Below are 12408 nucleotides of genomic sequence, written 5' to 3'. Positions count from 1 at the left end.
CTTCCTCTGGCTCAGGTTGAACTCCAGATCCCTCTAGCACAGGGGTTCTGAACATTTTTCTTTCTGAGGTCCCCATAACATGCTATAAAAACCCCATGGCCCACTTATGCCACAGCTGTTTTTCTGCATATAAAAAACAGGGCTGGCATTGGGGGGTAGCAAGCAGGACAGTTGCCCAGGGCCCCACGCCACAGTGGGCCCCACATAGCTAAGCTGCTTGGGCTTCAGCTTCAGGCCCATTTGGCGGGGCTTGGGAAGGTGGAGCTTTGACTTTCTGCCCTGGGCCCCAGTGAGTCTAATGCTTGGCGGACCCTCTGAAACCTGCTTTAGGCCCAGCAGGGGGCCTCGGACTCCCGGTTGAGAACTGCTGCTTTAGCAGTTTTTACTGTCACAAACTAAAATTCCTCTATCCCAAAGCACACAGAAATGCATTCTCGGTGATTCTTAAGCACATTTAGAATATCTTAGTGCTGTAGAGATCCATGGGCAGATCCTCAGCTAGTGTAAGTTGTCATAGCCTCACTGAAGTTAACAGTGATGGCAATTTACACGCCTCGAAAATCTGCCCCCTTTCATTCTTGAAGGGGTTGCATAACACTGTTATTGTTTAAGGATTGTGATTGCGAATCTTTTAGGTTTTATTCCTAGTCTGCAACTGATTCACTGTGGGACCACAGACAGGTAACTTAGACCAACGCTTTCAGAAGTGGAACTAATTTTCGGAGCCTCCATTTTTGTGCATCATACTTCAAACACCTAGGGCCCGATTTTCAAAGATGCTGAGCAGTCACAAATTCCTTTTACTTTAGAATGACGAGTGCTTAGCAAAAAACGTTGTCTCAACTAGGACACCCAAAAATGTCGTCACCATAATGAATGGCTTCGTTAGAAAATGTGAGCTTTTAACGTCGTCATGCCTCTGTCTACCCATCTGTGACACAGGTCCAATATCACCTATCTCATAAGGTTTTGATTATTTATAAACAGATTTGTGATGCTTGAATCAAAATGCTACATCAGAGGTGGGCAAACTATGGCTCGCGGGCCACGTCCGGCCCGCGGGACCGTCCTGCCCGGCCCCTGAGCTCCCGGCTAGGGAGGCTAGCCCCCGGCCCCTCCCAAGCTGTCCTCCCTCCCCCGCAGCCATGCCAGCAGCGCGGCTTGCGCCTGCCCACCTCCCAGGCTTTCCAGTAAGCCTGTCCTGTCGCTCTGAGTGGCATGGTAAGGGGGTGGGGGGAGTTGGATAAGGGACAGGCGGTCCTGGGGGGCAGTCAGGGGACAAGGGATGGTTGGATAGGGCAGAGGTTCGCGGGGGGGGGAGGCGGTCAGGAGACAGAGAGCAGGGGGGTTGGATAGGGGATGGGGTCCTGGGGGGGGCAGTTAGGGGTGGGGGTTCCCGGAGGGGGCAGTCAGGAGACAAGGAGTGGGGGGGTGGATGGGTCCTGGGGGGCCTGTCAGAGGGTGGGAGTGTGGATACGGGTCGGGGCAGTCAGGGGACAGGTAGCAGGGGGGATTGGATAGGGGGTGGGGTCCCGGGGGGGCGGTTAGGGGTGGGGGTTCCCAGAGGGGGCGGTGAGGGGACAAGGAGCAGGGGGGTTGGATGGGTCGGGGACTCTGAGGGGGGAAGTCAGGGGGCGGGAAGTGGGAGGGGGCAGATAGGGGGCGTGGCCAGGCTTTTTTGGGAAGCACAGCCTTCCCTACCTGGCTCTCCATACCATTTCACAATCCTGATGTGGCCCTTGGGCCAAAAAGTTTGCCACTCCTGTGCCACATGCCATAAATGTAAAATAGTCTAGTTAGTTCTATTACTAATGATGGGCTAGAGCCACACAGTTTGTATCTGGATTCTGAACCTGCCAGAATATGGAGATGTTTGGATCCAAGATTTGATCTGGCCCAAATACAGATACAGGCCTAGGTCTTGGTATGGATGCATATCTAATTTTTACATGAGGTATTTTACACAGTTGGAATGAAAAATGTCTGTATACAGTGTGTTAGATGCTTATTTTAAGAGGATCACATTCAAATTTGAAGTGTCCCATCTTTTAATCATGATTTCCATTGCTATGTGAACACTATTTAACTTCTACTGCACCCTGAAACTAGATCCCTCACTTGGGAATTGTATCTCTGCAACTTCTTTTCTTGGATAATAAGAAAAAAATGTCATTTTTATGTAACAAATTGTGTGTTTCTTTATATATATATTTTCCACTATTGTTTCTGATTGGATATATTTCCCTCTGTAGCATCTGCCTATTGTTGTAATATCAAGAAATCAAGAATCTTTATTCGTTCCAATAAGCAGTTGTAGGTTGGCATTTTATACTTCTTTTCCTCCTTTAATTGTCGGTTTAACTTGTTCTTACTTATGGTACTCATCGTCTTCATCTTCCTTTTCAAATGTGTAGTATTTTGGTTCATTATTACCATGTTTGTCTGTTTAGAATTCATTGATGTACAAATCTATCCACCATTTCTCTGAGTATGTCCCACTCTTCTCTGAAATAAATTCACCGTACATCATGAGAGAATTCCAGTCAGCCTCCCTGAGGGCATTTTGCACGCTCCTAAATCAGCTTTCCTAGAGTCAAAATTGTTTTAGTTACTTCCCCTAATACATTTCAAGTGTAATTACACTGTGATCAATAAGTCTTAGATGTTCCACAACCTCAGATGTGTTTTTCATACTTGGCTCACTTCCTGGATTAGTCCAGAACAGCCTCTGATATAGAGTGTTCAAGAAACTGCATAAAAAAGCAATCCTGCATTTTCAGTTCATGAACCTTTTTATAGATATTATCTCATGCTGCAAATTCAACCTTCTGCAGAGGGCCCACACAAGACTTTGGGCACCACTTATGTACCACTTAGACCCTATGTTAAAGGTGAAATTTAATATTACCATATAAGGCTAGAGTTCTTGGACATTAATAGGGTGATGTGTGGATAGACTGTGGAGTATTTCTCCAATCTGCAGTGCAACCTTCCCCTTCTGAAACATCTATTCCATCTTGTGGTCTCTAATAGCAGCTGCAACCCCTGAGGGCCACTTGTGCGGTGTGCTGGGGTCGCTGCATTCATATTTGCCCCTCTCCCAGTCTGCTTCTTTGTCTCCTTTTATATTGGGCCATGCAGGTTCCACTCATACAGAGCACAGAGGAGACATCAAAGCATCCTTGCCTGGCAGCTCCATCAGTGGCCTCACAACCTTTTCCCCTTCAATATGGTGCTATAGTACTGTGGAGGGCTTTGTGTTGGCCCCTTTACAGCAGCATGAATTTCACCTAAATAATGAAGTACAGTTTAAGTGGTGCTGATCAAAGAGCCCTTTTCACATTCGGTGCACAAAGATGAATTTCCCTCTATTTAAGCAATTAAAATAATCTGTGAACATGATCAATATTCCGGCCTTTAAGCAGACCTTTCTTACCTGTGAAAGTATTTCCTAATCTTCTTTTGCCAACTACTCTTACCTTGAGGTCTGTGACACAAAAATCCAAGAATCATTTTGCTATCATTTTTGTCTTTACTTTGCATTGCCATTTGGCTCCATTCCTAAATTTAGTACCCGATATCAAGCCAGACATAAGGAAAGTCATTCAAAAATACTGGTAAAAGTGTTTTCATGTGAACCCGTCAATGTATTTCATATCTCAATATTTTAACTTCCTAGTCAGTTTTCATAATTACTTCTGTTATTCCAGTAATATTGTATGTACTGTGTAACTGCATTCTCATACCTTGGTAACAACCATCTAGATCCCCCAATCCTTCAAAAATTTGTTCATGTGCTTAATTTTATGCACAAATAGCAGTCCTGTTGATCTCAAAGGTGAATTTTCCAAAGATGAATGTCCAGTGGGACTGCTCATGTGTGTAAGCAGAGTCAGGATGGGCTCCACCCTGACATCTGGTGGTGAGGTGTGGCAAGTAGTGGAAAAGAACTTCAGGGGCTGATCTCAATTTGCATAGGCACACCCACCCCACCTAGAATGAGGCCATAACTGCCCAAATGGTCACTTTGGCTGTTGTGGGATCCCCAGTGTCTTTGTTATTGGGGCAGGAAGAGTAAATTGTTATTACCCTGATTATGGGAACTGTGCTTGGAACTGTACTTGGCCTTTTGTTATGATGGAGGGACTCACCATCAACTGAGTAGCACTCGCTAGGCAAGGGACATGGGTTCCAAAACTCTGTGAAGGGAGAGAGACTTGAGACAGGTATTAGTACCTGGTGGTGTGGGCCCCTTTGTGAGGGCCTGAAGCACCAATTGCACTTCTGTCTCTCTCCACTGTGGAATGTCAGAGCTAATTTTGGGTCTATTAAGAGTCTTGCTACAGGTACTGTGCTGCATTCACTTTGGCCTTATGGTGCACCAGCACTAAGGCCCCCACTACTATGAGCTGAAATCACTAAGAGCTGAAATCACTGAGCACTATGTCAAGTAGTGGGGAGCCGGAAGATCTAGAGTGCAGTGGTGCTGTTTGTGGATAGGCTGGCAGAGCGGAGCTGTTCGTGAGACAGCGGTGTGTTCGTGAGACGGCGAGCTGAGCAGAGCCGTTTGTGAGACAGTGAGCTGAGTAGAGCTGTTCATGAGACAGCGAGCTGTGCAGAGCAGAGCCGGTCGTGGTGGAGCGGAGCCGTTCGTGAGACGGCGAGCTGAGCAGAGCTGTTTGTGAGACGGCGAGCTGTGCAGAGCGGAGCCGGTCATGGTGGAGCAGAGCCGTTCGGGAGACAGCATAGCAGAGCAGAGCCCTGTGGGGCAGCCAGCTTCAGGACACGTAAGGTGCCCCTTACCCCTTTCCCCCACACACAGGCACATTTTAGCCAGACTGGGGAGTAACACTATGCAGATGAACTTTTGAACTCTGGGGCTGGACTTTTTGGACTTTGGGTGATTTGTGGATTGCTGGACTCAAGAGACGTTTGGGTGCTGGGACTCAAGAACCCGAGGGAAAGGGGCATGCCCCAATTTGCTTGGGGTGGGTTTTTTTTGCTCATGGGCTGTGTTATGAATCCTGTTGGTGGTGTCTCCCCAACATAATGCCACATTGTTTCTCTCTGTTATTAAAAGGCTTTTTGCTACACTCAGACTATGTGCTTGCGAGAGGGGAAGTATTGCCTCTTGAAGGCGCCCAGCGGGGGTGGTATATATTTGTCCCAGGTCACTGGGTGGGGGCTCGAGCCGGTTTGCATTGTGTTATTGGAATGGATCCCCTAGATATTGAACCCGGCCCTTGTTGCTGCCAACTCTGATGGGCAGAAGGGTTACATGTGTAGTAAACTTAATCACGTGCATACATTTTTTCAGAATCTATGCTTTAGTATACGCAATGCTAGCATCTGTAAAGATACCTTTTTTGTTGCGTTGTTTCTGCTTCTCGCCATTTCCTAGTGTTTGCTTTTGAGCAAATACATTATGTTCCTTAGGTTCCAACAAATTATAGTTCATAAAACCCCACCAGAAACAGATTATTTTGACTGAAATCCAGAAAATGGAGAAACAGAAGCAGAACATCTCTCCTTGCCCACAGAGGAGGAAAAGGAGTGTGGTGGCACAGAATGAGGGGGAACATGACACACAGAGAGAGGTCTTGTTTGGAAATGGGGGGAGCCTGGGACTTAGTGATGAGGGGCTGAAGGGGGAGCAGGAGAGCTTGGGATATGGTGAGAAGGGGGAAAGATGAAAGCAGATCAGCTTTTATTGGGTGGAGGAGTAAGAAGCAGAGTGGAAGGGGACTGCCTGTTCATTTTCAGAAGAGCTGTGGTGGGAATAACAGCAGAGGAGCTATAGGTGAGGCAGAATTTATTTCTTGGCAGAGGGGAAGAACTGCAGTGTGGTTAGCTGGCTCGTTTTATTCATGGGATCAAAAATATGTGTGTGTGGGGGGGAGGTCAGAAATATTTTTCTGTGGAATACAGGAAAGGGGAGAGTATTTTAATTGCCAGCCCCAGCCCTCATCACTTATTCTGGGCCTCAGCCTTCGCGGATTCCAATATTAAGGTTGCGAGTGCAGCATTAACTCAGTCACAGAAACTCACATTCCTAGGTATCTATGCCTAGACAGCTACCCTCTGGAATCATCCTGAAGTAACTCCCACCCCTGTCACTGTTCCCTTTTTTCTAAACAGTATGAAAGATAAGACAGCCTGAAGACACATGGAATGTGGAGTCCAGCCAGGGGAAGCACATGGAATGTAGATAAATAAATATACATATTTACTATGGCAACTACAGTTTGATTACTTTCCTGAAGGAACGTACAGCACTTTCATTACATAGTTGTCTGTTTGAGGCCATCAACAGAAATAATGTCTGTACACTGCTCATGAGTAACATGGGCATATACCACACAAGGAAGTCTTGTATTTCATTAATAATGTATAAGTACAAGTCACTGGGTGGGGGGAAAAAACACCAACAACCTGTTCTTGTTAATTGACTTCTGAGATGCTAATCTGTGGCTCATTAGCTTTAAACATAGCCTGGCAACACTGTTTGTGCCATGTAGAAATAATCTACTTTAGAGGGAACACAACGCAGTAAATGTAAGAGTATATTCATCCATTATTCACTCAGTAACTATACACACCCCTCTGTTTGTTCTCTGGAGAAATTTAGGAATGAGGGACATCAAAGGCAAAGGAAGAGCAACTGCAGATAAACACGCATAATAAAGTGCTGAGGAGAATGGGAAGAAGAACTGGAACAAGGCATGCAGATGGCACTGAGGCTTCAGCTATGGGCCCTGTCCGGAATGAAGTACCCATGCACATCCAAGCTGTTGCAGGTCATGTAGGCTGGCTCCATAACAGGCCAACCTCTTCAGGAGAGAGGTCAGAGCTATATAACAATAGAGATAGAGAGAGAAAAAAGCCAGCCTGTGAAGTGATAGAATTGCTGGTAGGGAGGACAGTTCCTTGCAACAAGCTCCCCTCTTCTTTTTCTCCACAGTTATGCTCAGAGATTCCATCTCTCTTCCCCACTGGGGAGGCACTTGCACAGCCCCATTATTGCAGTAAACTGTCCTAGTCTGTCAGATGGGGCTCTCCCCTCTTTCCCCCCTTCTTCCCTGACCAACCAATTGACCATATTGCTTTGTGGACGAGGAACCTGGGGAAATCTCCAAGACTGAGTCCCTCCATTCAAAACAGAGCTATCAGCCAGGAAGGAACCTGGATCCACTTTAAGCTTTGTCCCTGGTTGACTCACTGTCACTTCCCTGAGAAAGACTGTCAATGGGAAGCTGATTGAGCAGAGTCTGTGAGTGTGTCTCTAGGAAGGGACAGCCATCAGCAGCAGTGTAATGCATAAGGCAGCAATGGATGGCTGCTACCAAGGAGGGGAAATACCTCTTTGGATTTAGGACGAGCCTGCAAATCCCCCAAAGCATTCATAGATAGCTGCTGGGTAGGCTGCTTAGAGGCTCAATTAAGCCATGTATGTGATAGGTTACTAATCTTAAGGTAATTGTCTGCGTTTAATTTTACACTAGAGAATTGTAGGCGTTAATGCTACCTCCACACCAGCTGTTCAGTGTATCTGATGCTGTAATGTGAGCTTACATGCTACTTTCTGATTGGTTAAAGGGCATTGTCAAGTAAATTTTTTTATGTATATGCTCAGTTACCCTCTCATAAATTTGAAAATTATACTTCTTTTCCATATGACAAATATTACTTCTTCCCCCTCTTTGATTCTCACTTGTCAACGTGGCCTTTCCTACTGTGGTTACTTCCTTGGTGTCAGATACGCTGGAAGGTTAAATAAAAGAAGAATTTTAAGGAAAGTATAAAGAAGGAGATAGAGGTAACTTGACACACAGGGAAAGGATGGCTGTATGAGTGTACAGGGTGTCATTGAAAAGGGTTCAAAGGTGAGAGGAGGAAGAAGTTTATGGGTTCATTGAAGAATGATTACATTTTAAATCATTATTGCCTCCCCATTCTTAACCATCTCTACCTCTTTCACAGGGTTGCTAAAGATGATATTTTGTACTCTGGGTGGTTTTTACCCACAATCATTAGCTATACAAAGAGGGTCAAGGCACAAAGTTCTGATCTGATACCGTTATTACACCCAAAGTTCAGTGTTCTGATCCAGGGTTTTGGTTTGGCTTAAAGTTCAGATCTGGATCTAAACTCACACAGAGTTCAGGGGTGTGTGTGTTTAATCATTTGGTTCAGACTCATCTCTAATTATAATATTGTAGCACAAGTGATGCAGAGAAAGGAGAGTGGTCCAGTAGTTAGGATGCTAACCTGGATTCATGAGATCTAGGTTCTGTTTCTTACTCCACTACAGACTTCCTGCGTGCCCTTGGGCAAGTCATTAATCAATGGGAGTTAGGTGCCTTTGAGGATCTGGGCCACAGTGCCTCAGTTTCCCAGCTATGAGGTGGAGATAATAGTTCTTCCCTGCCTCACAGTGGTGTTGAGGGGATAAATACATTAAAAAATAAGCTTGTGAGCTGCTCACAAACTACAGTAATGGCGGGGTCTATCAGTACCTAAGATAGAATATCTGTCTTTATTCCTTGCCTACATTAGTGAAATGAATATAGCGCGTGGTTACGGAACACTGCTAAGGGAAGCTGCATCATGTGATATCTAGGGACAGTGGGGCCAAATGAAGATGCTGTGGTTGCTTGCATGCTGCATTTCCTTGCTCTGTGGTTTTATGAGTCAGCTTTCTCATTTCCTTACCATTCTGTTTACTGACAATATACGAATGCATCTTTCTGTGTTCGAATTGAGGTGCCTTTTGAAGGTTCAACACAGGTTTTTTGTGTGAGTTTTTTTCCTTTTTGGTAAATGATATAAAACCCACTCTCTCTATTGTATAAAAAGTACTTGACTTCCAAGTTTTGCTTCATAACACAGATGAAGAGGGCATTTCTCTCCAGGCAAACAAAACACTTCAGAGAAACTCACACTCTTCCATATATTTTACTCCTTATACAGGACCCAAACTTGCAAATATTTACACCAAAAGTAAACTAGTTATATTCCACAAGACTGCTCACCTGCTGAAAATTAAGCACATGCTTAAGTGCTTCACTGGATGAAGGGCTCTAATTGGTAATAAGTGTTTGCAGGATCATGCCCTTGTATTGGAAAGTAATGTGTAAAATAATTTCTATACCTCATCAAAGAGCATTGCTTTCACTGACTTTCACTGACATTGTTTTTATTTCCCCCTTTTTGACTGTCACTGCTTAATCATTTTGGTTAATCAAAAGCTGACTTTTGGATAGGCTATTATAGTAGATATGTTCTTACTTGGCAATATAAAGAAATGGGAAAAAGGTTCCATGCACACAATTCTTTATTTTGCAAATGCAATAAGAATACTGGATATATATGTTAATAGGATCTGCCAGCAATGCAGGTCTCAGCAGGCAATTCACAAATAAATCTAGTACCGTAGCACAGTTAAATGGATTACTAGACAAACAACGGCAAAAAGATGAACATTATTACAGAAAATACTTTTTCCTAGAGGAGAAGGTGGGGGAACCCTTTGTCCTCTCTTCAAATAAACATCTCATTGATTTTTATAATATTATTTTCTTCCGGTTTTTAGTAAGCCTGAAATATAGTCTAAGGCATTACTTTAGGGCATATTTAGCCACACAGTAACTTAGCTCTAACCCTCAGGCTTCCTGTGCTTATGCTTCAGTAACATTAATAACCTCTCTGGTTAATCAATGTGACATAAATATGTTCGTATACTAACGTCTTTTCTTGGGAGGTACAGTTAAGGTCTCAGATTTCACTACAATGGATAACGTAATCTCACCTCAGTAACAGAAGCTGCAAAACCAGCCCAGATACCATCCCTGCAAGACAATGGACATTGTTGGAGAGTTCATCACAGGAATGAGTCAGTCAGAGAGTGGACAGAATGGAGGGGAGTATCCCATTATATGAAATAAACTTGAATTGTTAAATCTTGCCAAGATTTTAGTCTGACCAATATTAGATAAAGGAAAGCAGTAGGTTAACACATGCAGGACTGAGTGTAATTCTTTCTGGAATCAGGGTATACCATTTATTCTCCAAAGCAATGGAGCCAGTCCTGTACCCGTCAATGTCAACAGGAAAACTCCTAACGACTGGAGTGGGAGCAGGATGGAGCTAATTATCAGTTACTGTACACAATGTATCTTCGGTCTTCCTCTTTCTGCTCCCAAAGATTAGCAAACCCTAAACAAGTCACATCACAAGAGAACTTGATTTTGTTTGCATGTAAAGAAATGTTGCTTCAATTATTCCTTTTTTTCATCATTGGGTTATATTGATGCAACATATGTTTGTGTGAAAATGTGACCTTCATTGCTCAACACTCATTTAAAACAATTACTAAATCTGGGATTGAGTCTCCAGCCGACACTGATCACTGCACAGATTAGTTTTCCCTTAGGTGCTTCACTGTGGCTTATGCTACTTGTTTTCCATTACTGCCTTTTGAGGAAGTAGCTGAGCACCCTTAATTTTCATCAGCACACGTTCCACTTCCCTGAGTTCTGAGGAGTTTGCGCATTCTTGCAAGGGAGGCATGAATGTAGCATTCAAGTAGACCTCTCTTCCAATCAGAATGGAGAGTGGCAGTCATTTTAGTCTGTGATGAAACTACCCTGGTCATTCTGCCCGCAATACAACAGAAGTAACATCAACTTCCCTAATATTCCGAACAGCTCCAACTGCCTATTCTTGTCAGACACAGTATGTATTTATATCGTACACTTCATTGTGACATCTGGGCATCTATTACAAAAATTAAAATAAAAACCTGTTGCCAACCATTGATACAAATTAGACTCACACCAGTTTTTGTCCAGTCTAAGGATGGATAAAAATCATCCATCTAGATGCCAGAGTACATAAATGTATCTTGCACTATGTCGTTCTACTGACTTTAATGGGAGTTGGCTTTGTCCCCTGTCTTTGGGCTGCAAGAAAGAATGAATTCCAGCTCAGAGGTCCCTCCCGCAAGAACGCTACATATCCTATGGAGTTCAGTCTTAGAGACGGACAGCAGGAGCTTTCCAGTGGAAACGAACTCCCATGATAAGGTGTAAAGGAAAAGATAATGCCTGAACTACAGGAAAAAAAAAAAGAGGACACAACATCTTGCTTCCTGAACCTTTAAGATTCAGGAATTAAACACAACAGGTGAATTCCTGACCTCATTGAAGTCAATGGCAAAATTCCCATTGATTTCAGTGGGTCCAGGATTTCACCCATTCTGTCCCAGTATGGGTGAAATACACTCTGGAATTCCTGGATGTTACTGCAAAACTGCTGTGACATAACCAGTTCAATAACCAGCTGGCTATGTCTGCGGCAGACTGACAATATCCTGGACAAACCTTTTGGAATTAAGATAAACTTCATTGAATTAAGTTAAGACCTATTGAATTAAGGTTAATATCTTTGGGGATCCATTGGCTTAAAATGCAAATGTGTACGTGTTATTGTGGAATTATATGTATCTTCTCTAGTAGGAAGGGGATGCTAATGTATTTCATCTGTTATCAGCCCATTGAAACCACCCCCCTGGAGAAATGTGCATACATTAGTTCAACCTGGATTCTCCAGGGACCTATAGTCAAAGAAAGGATTTTTGGATATATAGCCTGGTTTTAAACTGGTTCAGGACCTTCTTCCTGATCCAGCAAATGGTCTGAACCCCTGGTCCATGGAGAGCCCCAATTCCTAAGGGAGGGTTGGAAGCTCAGGGCCTATTGAGGCCCCATATGAGGGGGTTCTTGTTCTGACCTGAAGCTCTGATGGACTTGTGACCACCAAGAAAACCCCGTGGATGGGGTGTTGAAGGACTGCTCCTGCCAGAGCCTATGTTATTAGTGCGGCCCTACCAAATTCGCGATCCATTTTGGTCAATTTCATGATCCTAGGATTTTAAACATCGTACATTTCATGATTTCAGCTATTTAAATCTGAAATGTCACAGTGTTGTAATTGTAGGCGTCCTGACTCAAAAGGAGTTGTGGGGGGGGGGGTCTCAAAGTTATTGTAGTGGGGGTTACAGTACTACTACCCTTACTTCTGTGCTGCTGCTGGCGGAGGTGCTGCCTACAGAGCTGGGCAGCTGGAGAGCGGCAGCTGCTGGCCAGGAGCCCAGCTCTGAAGGCTGCCAGCAGCAGCGCAGAAGGAAGGGTGGCCTGGTATGGTATTGCCACCCTTACTTCTGTGCTGCTGCTGGTGGGGCGCTGCTTTCAGAGCTAGGCGCCTGGCCAACAGCCGCTGCTCTCCAGCTGCCCAGCTCTGAAGGCAGCGCAGAAGTAAGCGTGGCAGTACTGTGACTCCCTTTAAATAACCTTGTGACTCCCTTTTGGGTCAGGACCCCCAGTTTGAGAAACTCTGGTCTTCCCCGTG

Source organism: Natator depressus, chromosome 7 (assembly GCF_965152275.1).
Source record: "Natator depressus isolate rNatDep1 chromosome 7, rNatDep2.hap1, whole genome shotgun sequence".
Lineage (NCBI taxonomy): Eukaryota > Metazoa > Chordata > Testudines > Cheloniidae > Natator > Natator depressus.
The sequence above is the reverse complement of the archived record's forward strand: the minus strand, read 5'-3'. Positions refer to the sequence as shown.